The 16596-nt window shown below is 38.4% G+C and overlaps 1 protein-coding gene across 9 annotated transcripts in view; it reads left to right on the forward strand.

The window, feature by feature from the left end:
- The window catches only part of ark2n (arkadia (rnf111) N-terminal like PKA signaling regulator 2n), a 106992-nt gene that overhangs the window by 48139 nt on the left and 42257 nt on the right, over positions 1–16596 (forward strand). The gene's annotated exons all lie outside the window — the stretch shown is intronic.

Below are 16596 nucleotides of genomic sequence, written 5' to 3' on the forward strand. Positions count from 1 at the left end.
CTTATTTATGGCATTTTTAGTTGCCCTGTGTTGGTGTTTGAAAGCTTTCCAATCCTCCAACTTCCCACTAATTTTTGCTCTCTTTGGCTTTGACTTGTCAACCATGGTTGTGTCATCCTGCCTTTAGAATACTGTTAACACTTTGGGATGTATCTATCCTATGTCATTGGTGTCATTTGTGTCATGTACCAAGACTTCTGGATTCTCATGCTTCTCTTTAAAATGCTGTGGACCCGATCCAAAACATTACCTACCCTGGTAGGTGGGAGGCAACGTACCATCTGGCCGTGTCTCTATTGCACCCACGGAATCTCTTCTCTGTTCCTCTAACTATGAAATCTCCTGTCACTACTGCAGTCCTCTGCACCTCTCTTCTGATCAGTGTTAGAGACCCAGTTGCTGCAGCACCCCTCACTAGGTTGACCCCTCAACAGTATCCAAAGCACTATACTTATTACCAGGGGAACAAACACATGGGTACTCTGTACTGCCCATTTCCCTTCCTTCTCCTAACAGTCACCTGCTTGCTGTAGCCTAGAGGTGGCCATCTCCCTGTAGCACCTGCATTCAGACATCCTGAGCTGAAGGTCATCAAGCTGCAGCTCCAGTTCCTTAACACTTTCTCTAAATAGATGAAATTAGTAGAGGTAAAATTATACAAAATATGCCCATGGATAAGTAACTGCAGAAGGAAGGACTGAATGCCTAAAATAACCTTCTGGCCAATGCTTTTCACTCTAGACGCTCATCCCTAAAAATATAGTTGCTCTGAAAAGATCTGCAGAGTTTTATGTTCTTAGATCTGGAGTGTTTTGTTTTGTGATTAGGATTTGGGGAACTGAGCTAATTAATTAGTTGGCTGACATTGAGTTCAGCCTTTCCATTACATTTTTTTAATGTGTGTCCCATCAGCCAATAGAGAAGAACGATCAAATTCACCAAGTTCCTTTTTGGATATTCCGAAATTAGATGAAAATGCAAATGAAAGACTGTTGGATAATGTGAAACAAGTAGAATATTAGGAGCACATAGCAGAGGAAAAGAGAAATACAGGTTGATGTTTGCTATATGGGGTGGGTAGCTGGTAAGAAATAGAGACCCAAAATTAGTTCTATTTGAGTTGCTTTTGGATATAGACACAAAATGCACTTGAGTCTGCAGGACTGGTAAAGTTAAATACAACAATATCATGCCTTAATTTCCTGCATTTTGAATGATTATTTTTTGTAACCTTCTGGTAGCAATATGAATGAAAATATTTCTTTTCGTAAGTTGACGTTTCAGGCCGAGATCCTTCATCAGAACTGGAGGAAAAAAAGATGAGGAATCAGAGTTAGAAGGTGGGGGAGGGGAGGAAGAAACACAAGGTGACACGGGGGGGGGAGGAGTAAAGATCTGGGAAGTTGATTGATGAAAGATACAGGGCTGAATAAGGGGGAATCTGATAGGAGAGGACAGAAGGCCATGGAAGAAAGAAAAGGGGAGGAGGACTAGAGGAAGGTGACGGGCAGATAAGGAGAAGATGAGAGAGGGAAAATGGAATGGAGATTGGTGAAGGGGGGGGTCATTACCCAGAAGTTCAGTCCTTTCCTTCCTACATCCATGAATCTTCACATGCTCTTCATCTTTTCAATGATTTCAAGTTCTGTGGACCTAAGCATCTTATTTTCACCATGGATGTCCAGACCCAATATACCTCCATCCCTCACCAGAAAGGCCTCAAAGCTCTTAATTTCTTTCTGGACACCAGACCCAACCAGTTCCCCTCCACCACCATTCTCCTCAGTCTAGCGGAACTTGTCCTCACTCACAATAATTTCTCCTTTGACTCCTTCCACTTCCTTAAAACAAAAGGTGTAGCCATGGGTACTTGCATGGGTCAGACCATAGAACCTTCTTCAGCTGATTACAGAGTCTCTCGCATGCCTTTTGGCAAACTCTAGCCGAGATTTCATGTAAGTTTGTTTTCTCTTTGCCGCTCCCATAATGCTTGTGACTGGTGAACAACTTGGGCAACAGTTGTTGTATGTGAGGTCTCTCTCTTCTCTACTGGAGCTAGTAACTCCTCCAGAGTTGTCATAGGTTCTTGGTGGCTTCCCTCACTAGTCCCCTTCTTGCACAGTCACTCAGTTTTTGAGGACGGCCTGCTCTAGGCAGATTTGCAACTGTGCCATGTTCTTTCCATTTCTTGATGATTGACTTAACAGTACTTCAAGGGATAGTCAGTGACTTGGAAATTTTCTTGTATCCATGTCTTGACTGGTGCTTTTCAATAACCTTTTCATTGAATTGTTTGGAGTGTTCTTTTGTCTTCATGGTGTAGTTTTTGCCAGGGTACTGACTCACCAACAGTTGGACCTTCCAGATGCAGATGTATTTTTACTACAATCAATTGAAACACCTTGCCTGCACACAGGTGATCTCCATTTAACTAATTATGTGAATTTTAAAACCATTTGGCTTACACTAGTGATGATTTGGTGTATCATATTAAAGGGTGGTGAATACTTTAGATTAATGTAGATCACTGTAGATATCTGTTTTCACTTTGACATGAAAGGGTCTTTTCCAGTTGATCAATGTCAAAAAAAGGCCAAATTGAATTCACTGTGATTAAATTTTGTAAAACACCAAAACATGGAAACTTCCAAGGGGGTGAATACTTTTTATAGGCACTGTATATGCTATTTTCAGTTGAGAGATATATTTTCCTTTTCTCGTGCTGACATTTGTGACACATTATTATCCATCATATTTTTAATTATTATATCCTGGTTGGGAGAGTTTAATTGTAATTTCACCACCTACATATCTGTGATGTTGGTAAATCAATGAAAAAGATGGAAAATGATTCTAGACTTGTCCGTTGAACAGCAGACTATCGTGACTAATAGAATACCATTTAATTTTTGCTCAAGCAGTTGATGGTAGAGAAGGTCAAGGCAAAGGAAAATATAAATCTGATTAACAGATGGGATGTGGTTTTCAATGAAAATGGGAAGAAGTGTAAGGTTTCTTTGTACCTTTGTAGGAGATAGAGCATTGGGCTATCATGGGAGCAGCCATTTTGTGAGGGGCTGTGTGATCAACGAACTGTTGTTGAGGCCAAACTACGGCCTTTGGGCAGAGTGAATAGTAACCAAATCTAATGCTTGTTTTTAGTTGAATGAATTGGAGATAAAAAGGATATGGAAACTGGGGCGGTGGTATATTCCTTCCATAGGGGCATGTGGAAGTTCAAGGAATTTTCCAGTGACCTTGGTGACCATACCTATCAGACTGCATACAGCATTTGAAGCTGTAGTTGGACATGCTGTGGAACATTGAAAATGTCATTGGTTTGGCCATGTTGCGGCTGTAGAAAGAAAGGATATGCTGCTCCAGATAGTGCAGTGAATGCCGGCAGGTAGTACTGGGGATGCCTTTGGTCGTTATCCGTTATGTTTTCCAACACCAAAAACAAATTAATTGAAAGCAAAAATATGGACCTGGGGAGGACAATCTAATTTTGTTTTTACTTTAAGCATAGTATGCGCATATGACGTTATAGAGTGCTGATGTATGCCATTAATGTACTTTGTACATATAACCATAAGAATTATTTAAACAACAAAGAATGATTAATCGAATGATATATTTACAATATTACTGATATTAAATACACAACACCTCCTGGCTTAGCTATAACCTTCAACTCTGTATAAAATGCATCTCAACTATATACACAACTACGATCAATGAAGGTACTATATAGACATCCACAGCATAGTACATTTGAAATTGTCCCATTCAGGCCTAAAGATTTCTTACTCTCATGGTCTAAGTCTTTCCTGACAAGGGAGGTCACTCTGCTTGGCGTTTGAGACTTGTAGTTGTGAAACTATCTCAGGTTCTGAGGCTTCCTCCATGGTGGTTGTGGAGTTGACTCTAAGACTGCAGGAAGTGGTTCTGACAGCTCTGGACATTGTTTTTTTTTGTCTTTTCTCTATGCATCTACTCCAATCTTTGCTTCTCTCCCAGTTCCAGGTTCTTGTTCTTTCTTTCTCCTGCTCTTGGTTCCACCCTTGTTGCCACCGTTAGGTTTTATAACTCCAATATGATTTTGGAGTTCAATTAACTTTCAAAATTGAAAGCAAAAACATGACCTGGGAAAATGGTCTAACTTTCTTTGCTTTTACTTTAAGCAGGGTGCAAGCATATGATGTGGTGGCTTGATAGCATATGCCATTTATATACTTCATGCATGTAACAATAATGAATTATTTATACAATAAAGAATGTAATCAAACAATATTTTATATTACTCAAATTTTACTGATATATTAAATACACAAGTTGTGCCATTATGTATAGTGTTGGTCGGTAAATGGCCTGTCAGAGTAAAGCCGCAACAGCAGTCAAGTCTGGCACTAAAATGAGCTCCAGCAGCGTCTCTACTTTCTGCGAAGGCTGAGGAAAGTTCATCTCCCACCCCCCATCCTCATCACATTCTACAGGGGTTGTATTGAGAGAATCCTGAGCAACTACATCACTGCCTGGTTCAGAAATTGCACCATCTCGGATCGCAAGACCCTGCAGCGGATAGTGAGGTCAGCTGAGAATATCATCGGGGTCTCTCTTCCCGCCATCACGGACATTTACACTACACGCTGCATCCGCAAAGGAAGCAGCATTGTGAAGGACCCCATGCACCCCTCATACAATCTCTTCTCCCTCCTGCCGTCTGGGAAAAGGCTCCGAAGCATTCGGGCTCTCACAACCAGACTATGTAACAGTTTCTTCCCCCAAGCTATTAGACTCCTCAATACCCGAAGCCTGGACTGACACCTTGCCCTATTGTCCTGTTTATTATTTATTGTAATGCCTGCACTGTTTTTGTGCACTTCATGCAGTCCTGTGTAGGTCTGTAGTCTAATGTAGCTTTCTCTGTGTTTTTTTTTTTACCTAGTTCAGTCTAGTTTTGGTACTGTGTCATGTAACACCATGGTCCTGAAAAACGTTGTCTCATTTTTACTATGTACTGTACCAGCAGTTGTGGTCGAAATGACAATAGAAGTGACTTGACTTGACTTGACTAATAGTGGGTCATTCTTTAGTGAGGGGAACAAAAAGGCACTTCTCAGTTTCAGCAAGACCAAGGAATTGATTGTAGACAGGAAGGGGGAGTCAGGAGAACATACACCAGCTCTCAGTGAGTGGTCAAGAATGGAAAAGATGATCACCTTCAAGTTCCTGGGTGTCAACACTTTAGAAGATCTCTCCTGGGTCCAGTACTTTGATGCCGCTCAGAGTAGGCCAGTGCCTCTACTTGGTTAGGAGTTTGAGAACATTTGATATGTCGCCAAACAATCTTGCATATTTCTTTAGGCTTATGGTGGAGAGCATTCTGACTGGTTGCATCACGGACTGATAAGGAGCCTCCAATGCACAGGATCACAAATGCTGCAAGGCTTTCCCCACTATTGAAAGCACCTTGGTAGTGTTATCTCAAAAAGATGACATCCATTATTATAGATTCTCACCATCCAATCATAGTGAAGGAAGTTCAGGAACCTGAAGACTTCCACTCAACAATGTAGGAACAGCTTCTTCCCCTATGCCATTAGATCTCTGAACGGTCCGTGAACCTGCCTCATTATTCCTTTATTTTGCAGTATGTATTTTTGTAACTTTATGTCTTTATACTGGACTGCTGCTGCAAGACAACAAATTTCATGTCATATAAATCAGTGATAATAAATCTAATTCTGTGGCCAAGAGTGAGGCAACAGATTATTCTGATGTCTCCCTCGTGCCAGGTTCAGGGGCATCTTGTTCTGGGAGCAGACCTTCTGAAGGAGACAGAACAGCAAGAGTTTGTAATTACTATGAATAGAGGTAGGTCATTGGGTATATTTAAAGTGGAGATTAATAGGTTTTCGACTAGTAAGGCACTAATAGTTGTGGAGAGACGGCATGAAAATGGCGTTGAGAGAGAAAATAAATCAGCCATGATAGAATAGCAGAGCAGACCCAATGGGCCGAATGGTCTAATTCTACCCCTATGTCTTATGGTCTTATAATTTTAGATTTTGATCTGATTCATGTTTGATATTTACATAACAGTAGTATTAACTTCAGCAATTTTACAAAAAACAATTTCAGAATATTTTTGTTGGTGAGTTTACATAGAGAAAGAAAAATAAATACAGTGGATTCCAGTTAATTGGGATACATCGGGACCAGTATATTTTGGCCTAATAAAGCTGCTACCCCAATTAGCTGAAGTTTCATAAAATACTTTTTAAAAAGTAAAAATGCAAACTATCTTTTAACTTAGTAATAAATTGTATTTGATATAAATACAGAACAATTTAGGATACTACTAATACTACTACAGTACTGTAAAACTGTATTAGTTCCTAATAGCTATTGGCAGAGGAATTCATCCAGAGTGTGCTGCGATGTTCTTCTGATTGATAGGCAGATACCTAGTGAAGATAATGCACTGCCTTTATACAATGTTTTTGATGGTTGCATCCTCCAAATCTTCATTTTCATTGTAAAGTTCAAGATAATTGTTGATACCTTCAAATTCTTCACAGTTCCTAGCATGAAGTAGTGAAGTCGTATAATTTTCACTCCTGGCTATTTCTAGCATCTTTAAGCCTGAATTGTTGAAAGTGCATTGAGCAAAACTGTTCTGAATTATCTTACTGTAGCGGTGTGCTACACGCAGCGCTGAAATAACGACACGGAGTCGATAAACTGCAGCCAAAGAAAAGTTTATTTCAAATTCACAGTCTTGCTTTAAAGCCTGTCTCCCCCACCCGATACCTCGAGAGGCACGTACTGAAACCCCTTGAGGCTATCTTCCTTTGTGCCTGCGCTCTGGCTAATTGTCAGCCGGTTCGAGTGTGCTAGTAATTGGGTCGCCACATTACTGCTTATTTCTTGCCAACTATCAATGACAAAATCACTGGTTTTTGAACACAAACATACACAACTAATGCTATTTTAAAGCACAGTGTGGCATGTAACGACTACACAAGTGCACATGACTGACACTAGTTAGAACCTGTTTGACAACGGTCTCCTGCTCCAATTATATGACAGTGGCCTTAATAAATGAAGGAAATTCTGGCAATTTTCTCAATTAGTTTTTGTTCTTTAAATGTCGTCCCAAATAAGTGGCTGCCTCAATTAACTGAAGGCCCTATTTACTTGAATCCACTGTATTAGTATGTTTTTTAAAATTATTGAGTAATCTCTGCTGTGAAGGTAGTTATATAGGTTCATGTTAGATTTGTGGTTAAATTACCTCAGGTTGCCATATGTTTTCAGATTTGATTTGCTTTGTCTTTTTCACATGTGTTTGGGAATAGCTGTATCCTTGAAGACTTTTAAAATAATGTGTTCTAACAGCCCATGAATAAACGTTCATTGGTATATCTTTAAAGCAAAACTAATCTTTTTCATGTGGTCCTGTAAATACAGGAGACATCTTTTAGCTCTTTCTGTTGCCCGGGTTAGCTAAATTCCAACATTTGAATAGTGAAGACACCTTTTGGTCAATTCTTGACCTTCAGATTGGGTGGGAAACACCATCACTGGTTAGACCAAGAAAAAATGTTGTTATTCCACGTTCTTAGTCCGTGATTGCTGCAGGGAATTTGACATTTATCTATCAAGATTTGTGCATAAACAGAGTGCGGTGGCTGGAAAAGCCTATTTAGTTATAAATTTCAATTGAGTTACTGTAAATTCATGGCCTTTTGTCTTCGGAGCACATCCTTAACGGTTCCACAATCCAGCTGGGAATCTCTTCTCCTACGAGAGCTCAAAGTAGAATATCCAATATTGTATGAGTGACATCACCATCATTTTGTACCATATTATATGACAAGGGCGATCATGGTCAATCAATGACCATGACTGTTCTTGGCAAATTTTTCTACAGAAGTGGTTTGCCATTGCTCTCTTCTAGGCAGTGTCTTTACAAGGCAGGTGACCCCAGCTTTTATCAGTACTCTTCAGAGATTGCCTGGTATCAATGGTAGCATAACCAGCATTTGTGATGTGCACCAGCTGCTCATATGACCATCCACCACTTGCTCCCATGGCTTCACGAGACCCTGATCAGAGGGGCTAAGCAGATTCTACACATTGCCCAGGGATGACCAGCAGGCTAGTGGAGGGAAGGAATGCCTTACACCTCCTTTGGAACAGACGAATCTCCACTCCGTTGCCCAATGAGTGACATACTTTGTCCAATTAAGTCAACTGAGAGTAATATGAGTCTCATTGTTGGGGATGTGGCCTGGAGAGGAAGCTGGCATTGCCTGATTTACCCTGCTGGTGGATTTGGAGTATATTGCAAAGATTGTCTTGGTGTTATCTCTCTAATGCTTTGAGGTACCTGCTGTAGGTAGTTCCTTTATTCTGTAGGGAGTGAAGAGCTGTGCTGGTGCACTGGAAGTCAAGGTAAATTTCATCTTGGTGTAGTAGGTGGCATAACAAGACCACAGCGGGAAGCAAATGTAAAGAAGCCAGATATTTTGAAATTTGACCCTGGTGACTGATTGACAATACTTGGAATAGGTGTACCAATATGCAAGTCAATGTCATCTAACATATCCTTTGGTAGTATCAGTGCATATAAAAAATACCTTTATATTTGAACTTTATTTGGGAGACAGCAAGTAATGGTACTAGTTAGAGTCAATTTCACATGCAAAAAATTAATTTGGTAGTGAGAAGCTTTAAAATTTTTACACTAATAAATATACCATGTGGCTCAAATATCAGCTTGTTTGGCACTACTTCAGTAATATTACAGAGGCTGATCTTCTTTGGAGAGGCTTATTTAACCTTGTACTCATTGTTATATAAAATGGATTAGATTTATACAATATTTATCATGACCAGTTTATTATGATTTATAAAGCTTTGCAAGAAATAAGAGAGGCACTTTACCATCCCCTCCGACCTTCAACTCTCTGAGGCAGAGCGCTCTGTCCTCGGTAAGAGCCTTACTTTTGTCCCCCTTCGCCCACACCTCAGCGAGTTCCGCGTGTGCCATGACGCTGAACTCTTCTTCTGCCGGCTCAGTCTTCAAGCCTACTTCTTCGGCAAGGATTCTCCCAACCCCACTGATGACCCCCTTGTCCCGTCTCAACCCTCCTCCTCTTCATGGACACCCCGCTCTGGTCTTCTGCCTGCTCTGGATCTTTTTATTGCTAATTGCCGACGGGACATCAACCAAATCGACTTCACCACACCTTGTTCCAATTCCAACCTCATTCCTTCCGAACGCTGTGCTCTCCACTCCCTCTGCACCAATCCCAACCTTATTATAAAACCCACTGATAAGGGGGGGTGCTGTTGTAGTCTGGCGTACTGACCTCTACCTTGCCGAGACACAATGACAATATTTACCCCTCGATCATGACCCCACTAAGGAGCACCAGGCCATTGTCTCCGACACCATCACCAACCTTATCAGCTCTGGGGATCTCCCATCTACTGCCACCGACCTCATAGTTCCCACACCCCGCACTTCCTGTTTCTACCTCCTACCCAAGATCCACAAACCTGCCTGTCAGGTAGACCCATTATCTTAGCTTGCTCCTGCCCCACCAAACTCATTTCTGCATACCTTGACACTGTTTTATCCCCCCTTGTTCAATCCCTTCCCACCTATGTTTGTGACACTTCTCATGCTTTGAATTTTTTCAATGATTTTAAGATCCCTGGCCCCCACCGCTTTATTTTCTCCATGGATGTCCAGTCCCTATATACCTCCGTCCCCCACCAGGAAGGTCTCAAAGCTCTCCACTTCTTTTTGGATTCCAGACCTAACCAGTTCCCATCACCACTCTCCTCCCTCTAGCAGAATTAGTCCTTACTCTTAATAATTTCTCCTTTGGCTCCTCCCACTTCCTCCAAACTAAAGGTGTAGCGATGGGCACCCGTATGGATCCCAGCTGTGCTTGCCTTTTTGTTGGCTTTGTGGAACAATTCATGTTCCAAGCCTATACTGGTATCCGTTCCCCACGTCTCCTTCGCTACATCAATAACTGCATTGGAGCTGCTTCCTGCACGCATGCTGAGCTCGTTGACTTCATTAACTTTGCCTTCAGCTTTCACCCTGCCCTCAAATTTACCTGGTCCATTTCCAACACCTCTCTCCCCTTGATCTATCTGTCTCTATCTCTGGAGATGGCTTATCTACTGATGTCTACTATAAGCCTCTCACAGCTACCTGGGCTATTCCTCTTCCCACCCTGTCTCTTGCAAAAATGCCATCCCCTTCTCACAATTCCTCCATCTCTGCCACATCTGCTCTTAGGATGAAGCTTTCTTTCTTTTTGAATCTTTTTATTAATATCAACATGGTGAGATTGATACATAATTATTGGGATTACAAAATTACAAAATTAAAATGAGCATAAAAGGATACATGAGCAATAAGTACAATATAGTTAAGTCTTCCCAAATCATACGTGATACAAATATAATATGGACAAGACAAAAAAAACAAACTAGGTAGATCAATATGAAAAAAAAAACAAAAAGAAGAAAAAGAGAAAAAAAATTATTACCGCAAAAAAAAAGAACTAATCTAATAAAAACACCACTAACTAATAAAAAGGGAGAAAAAATGGGCTGTTTATAGTATCTAAGAAAAGACAAAGAATCATCAGTGTCATCAACTCCGATCCTCTCTACATATATATAATCAGTACCAGAAAAAAGTAGGATTGGAACAGGGTCAAATTACATCATGTGAAAATATTGAATGAATGGCCTCCAAGTCTTTTCAAATTTAATAGAAGGGTCATATATGACACTTTTTTTTCCAAATTTAAACATAACATAGTTTAAGAAAACCAATGAAATATGGCAGGGGGATTAATTTCTTTCCAATTCAACAAAATAGATCTTTTAGCCATTAATGTAAGAAATGCAATCATCCGACAAGCAGAAGGAGATAAATGAATTGACTCCATCATTGACAGACCAAAGATTGCAGTAATAGGATGAGGTCGTAAATCAATATTCAATATTGTGGAAATAATATCAAAAATGTCTTTCCAATATTTTTTCAAAGACGGACATGACCAAAACATATGAGTTAGAGAAGCTATCTCAGAATGACATCTGTCACATATAGGATTTATGTGGGAATAAAAACAAACTATTTTATCCTTGGACATATGAGCCTTGTGCACCACTTTAAACTGTATCAATGAATGTTTAGAACATATAGAGGATGAATTAACTAGTTGAAGAATTTTATCCCAATTCTCAATAGGGATAGTAAAATTAAGTTCTCTTTCCCAATCATTCTTAATCTTATAAAAGGCCTTTGAACATATTTTCATAATTATATTGTAAACATTTGATACTACACCTTTCTGAAAAGGATTTAGTTCTAACAATTTCTCCAAAATACCCATAGAATCTAGATTTGGAAATGTAGGAAGTACAGTGTAAACAGTTCCTAATCTGTAAATATCTTAAAAAAAAAATGAGATCTGGGCAAATTTATTAGATAATTGTTCAAAAGACGTGAAACAATTATCCAAAAATAAATCAGGAAATCATAGTATACCTTTAGTCTTCCAAGCTAAATAAGTTTGGTTCATAATAGAGGGATGAAAAAAGAATTTGGATACAATAGGAATTGCTAAAACAAATTGATTCAACCCAAAAAATTTCTGAAATTGAAACCATATACGTAGAGTGTGTTTAACTATTTAACTATCAGATTGTCAATTCGTTTATGCAATTTAGAAAGAGCAAAGGGAAGAGAAGTCCCTAAAATAGAACCCAGTGAAAATCCTTGTACAGATTTAGTTTCTAAATTTACCCAGTGAGGGCTAGGAGATAAATCCAAATCCCTTAACCAACATTTCAAATATCGGATATTAATTGCCCAGTAATAAAATCTAAAATTAGGCAATGCCAGTCCACTTTCCTTTTTTGACTTATGTAAATATCTTTTACCTAACCTAGGATTTTTATTCTGCCATATATATGAAGAAATTTTTGAATCAACATTGTCAAAGGATTTCAGAATAAAAATTGTTACCACTTGAAATATATATAAGAACTTAGGTAAAATAATCATCTTAATAGCATTAATCCGACCTATCAGTGATAAAGACAATGGTGACCATTTAATAAACAAACATTTAATCTGATCAATTAAGGGTAAAAAATTAACCTTAAATAAATCCTTAAGTTTTTTTGTAATTTTAATCCCTAAGTATATAAAATAATCATTAACTAATTTAAAAGGTAAATTTGTGTAAATTGGAACCTGCCTATTTAGGGGTAACAATTCACTTTTATTAAGATTCAATTTATAACCGGAAAAATTACTAAATTGAACCAACAATGATATAACTGCAGGAATGGATTTATCAGGATCAGAAATGTATGATAACAAGTCATCTGCATATAATGATAATTTATGTATATCCATCCCGCGAGTAATGCCAAAAATGTTAGGTGATTCTCTAATAGCAAATAATAATGGACTAAGAGGACAACCTTGCCTGGTACCCTGAAATAAACGAAAAAAGGGAGATCTTTGGTTGTTAGTAAAAACCGAGGCTACTGGAGTATGATATATCAATTTAATCCAGAATATAAATGTCAGACTAAAGTTAAACTTCTCAAGCACAGTAAATAAATATGGCCATTCAACTCTATCAAATGCTTTCTCCGCATCTAATGAAATGACACATTCTGAGACGCTATGTGAAGGAATATAAACAACATTCATTAATCTCCTAATATTGAAAAAAGAATAGCGATTTTTAATAAAACCAGTTTGATCCTCCGAGATAATTTGAGGTAATACCTTCTCCAGCCTGGTCGCCAGTTACTTGGAAAAGATCTTGGAATCTACATTCAACAGGGATATCGGTCTATAGGATGCACAGTCAGTAGGGTCCTTATCTTTTTTCAATATTAAAGAAATGGAAGCTCTATAAAAAGATTGTGGTAGTTTACCTAATCTAATTGCTTCTTCAAAAACCCTATATAACCAAGGAGAAAGAGTAGAGGAAAAAAAACTTGAAAAAATTCCACTGTATACCCATCTGGACCTGGTGCTTTTCCAGAGTTCATTGAGGACGATGCTGAGGATGTTCTACGAGTCTGTGGTGGACAGTGCTATCATGTTTGCTGTTGTGTGCTGGAGCAGCAGGCTGAGGGTAGCAGACACCAACAGAATCAACACTCATTCGTAAGGCCACTGATGTTGTGGGGGTGGAACTGGACTCTCTGACGGTGGTGTTTGAAAAGAGGATGCTGTCCAGGTTGCATGCCATCTTGGATGATGACTCCCATCCACTCCATTATGTACTGGTTAGGCACAGGAGTACATTCAGCCAGAGACTCACTCCACCGAGATATAACACTGAGCGTCATAGGAAGTCATTCCTGCCTGTGGCCATCAAACTTTACAACTCCTCCCTCAGAGTGTCAGACACCCTGAGCCAATAGGCTGGTCCTGGACTTACTTGCACCTGGCATAATTAACTTATTTAATTATTTATGGTTTTATATTGCTATATTTCTACACTATTCTTGGTTGGTGCAGCTGTAACAAAACCGAATTTCCCTTGGGGTCAATAAAGTATGTCTGTCTGTCAAAATAGCACCTTTAATTTCAGCATCTGTAATAGGAGTTTCTAATATTAAACGTTCTTCAGAAGATTTTGGAAAATTCAGTTTCCCTAAAAAAAAAATCATGCATGGTATTGAGATCATGAGGAGATTCAGAGTGATACAGAGAAGTATAAAAATCTGGAAAAGATTTGTTTATCTCATCATGATTAACTGTCAATTCACCATTCTGTTTATGAATCTTAATAATTTGACATTTAACCGAAGCATTCTTCAATTGGTTAGCTAACAATTTACCCGATTTATCACTGTGTATACAAAATTCACTTCTGGTTTTCATTAATTGATTTTCAATCGAAGATGTAAGTAATAAACTGTGTTCCATTTTAAGCTCAACTCTTTGTTTATAAAGCTCCTTACTAGGAGCCACCGAATATTTCTTATCAATTTCTTTAATCTTATCAACCAATAAAAGTTGCATTCTTAATACGTTTTCTCAAACCAACAGAATAAGAGATAATCCGTCCACATATATGTGCTTTAAAAGTGTCCCAAAGTGTTCCGCAGGAAATTTCATCTGTGAAATTAGTTGAAAAGAAGAAATCAATCTGTTCCTTCATAAATTTAATAAAATCCGGATCTTGCAGTAAGGTAGAATCAAATTGCCATTGCTTAATACTAGGAGCTGTGTCCATTAATTTAATAGAAAGTTTCATTGGAGCATGATCAGAGATGGCTATAATGTCATAATTACAACCAATTACAGATAGAATAAGACGAGAGTCAATGGGAAAAAGTTGTCAATTCTCAAGTAAGAATGATAAACGTGAGAAAAATGTCCTTAGGATGTAGAAATCTCCAAATATCGAAAATTCCGAAGTCAGTCAAAAAAGAATTGATATAAGTGGCCGACTTATTTGGTAAAGTCTGAATGGATATCCAGCAAAGGATTTAAACAACGATTAAAGTCACAACCCATTATTAACATGTATTCATTTAGATTAGGTAGAGAAGTAAATAAAGACTTAAAGAATTCAGGATAATCCCCATTTGAAGCATAAACATTAACCATAGCAACTTTATTATTAAAAAGTAACCCAGTAATTAACAAAAATCTACCATTCGGATCTGAAATAATATCATGTTGAACAAATGTAATAGAGGAGTCAATAAAAATTGAAACTCCTTTTACTTCAGCATTCGAATTCGAATGGTACTGTTGACCCTTCCAAAACCTAAAAAAATGTTGATTGTCCTCTTTCCTCACATGAGTTTCTTGTGCAAAAATAATATGCGCGTTCAGTCTTTGGAATACTTTAAAAATCTTTTTCCGTTTAATCGGATGGTTTAAGCCATTAGTATTCCAAGAGACAAAATTAATGGTCTGAGCCATATTTCTAAAATCAACCCTTTGGTATATAAAGAGTTAACCAAAGTATGAACTCGTGCACCCAGAAGAGGAACAAAAATACAAGGAAGAACAGGAAATGACGACACAGCGGACATTTTAGTAGTTTAAAATCAACCCAAATGAAAAAACTGGAAAAACTAATAAAAAGACAAATAGAAAAGATCCCCCCCGTCCACCATCCACGAAACCCACCTGAGCCTAAAGGAGGCCAGAAAAAGGAAGAATAATACTAAATCTACCCCCCCCCCATGTCTCCAGAAGACGATTCCAAATATGTAAAGCAGAAAAAAAAGATACACCCAAAATCTGAAAAAATAATTAAACACTATGCTAAAACAGACTTCTTAATATAGCTGCTAATAAAAAGAAAATGAAAAGAATATGAACACTGGTAACTATTATAAATCGAGTAAAAACTCAAACAAATAAAAATTAAGCTGTAATAAAAAAAGGTGTTATGGGAAGAAGAAGGCAAAAAAAACGATGGCGAGATACAAAAAAAGCAAGGAGTATTTTAGAAAAAGGAGAACCGCCATCTTAGTTAAATAAAAAATGAAAAAGAAACAAGATATATATCTAAAACGTTAAAAAATTCAGTCAAAGGACTAATAATAATGTCCAGAAAAATAAAGTACAATGGTTAAAGTACAAACCCCATTTCCAGAAAAGTTGGGATATTTTTCAAAATGCAATAAAAACAAAAATCTGTGATAATGTTAATTCACGTGAACCTTTATTTAACTGACAAAAATACAAAGAAAAGATTTTCAATAGTTTTACTGACCAACTTAACTGTATTTTGTAAGTATACACAAATTTAGAATTTGATGGCTGCAACACACTCAACAAAAGTTGGGACAGAGTTAAAATAAGATTGAAAAGTGCACAGAATATTCAAGTAACACCGGTTTGGAAGACTCCACATTAAGCAGGCTAATTGGTAGCAGGTGAGGTATCATGACTGGGTACAAAAGTACCCAGTAAGTACAAAAGTAGCGTCCATCAAAGGCTGTCTTTGCAAGCAAGGATGGGTCGTGGCTCACCCCTTTGTGCCAAAATTCGTCAGTTCAAAAGGTACATTTCTCAAAGCAAGATTGCAGAGAATTTAGGTCTTTCAACATCTACAGTACATAATATTGTGAAAAGATTCAGAGAATTCAGAGACATCTCAGTGCGTAAAGGGCAAGGTCGGAAACCACTGTTGAATGTGCGTGATCTTCAAGCCCTCAGGCTGCACTGCCTAAGAAACCGTCATTCTACTGTGACAATTATAGCCACCTGGGTTCGGGAGTACTTTGGAAAACCATTGTCACTTAACACAGTCCGTCGCTGCATCCAGAAATGCAACTTGAAACTGTATTACGCAAGGAGGAAGCCATACATCAACTCTATGCAGAAACGCCGGCGAGTTCTCTGGGCCTGTGCTCATCTCAGATGGACCGAAAGACTGTGGAACCGTGTGCTGTGGTCAGATGAGTCCACATTTCAGCTAGTTTTCGGAAAAAACGGGCATAGAGTTCTCCGTGCCAAAGATGAAAACGACCATCCTGATTGTTATCAGC

This window comes from Hemitrygon akajei, chromosome 4 (genome assembly GCF_048418815.1).
Source record: "Hemitrygon akajei chromosome 4, sHemAka1.3, whole genome shotgun sequence".
Taxonomy (NCBI): Eukaryota; Metazoa; Chordata; class Chondrichthyes; order Myliobatiformes; family Dasyatidae; genus Hemitrygon; species Hemitrygon akajei.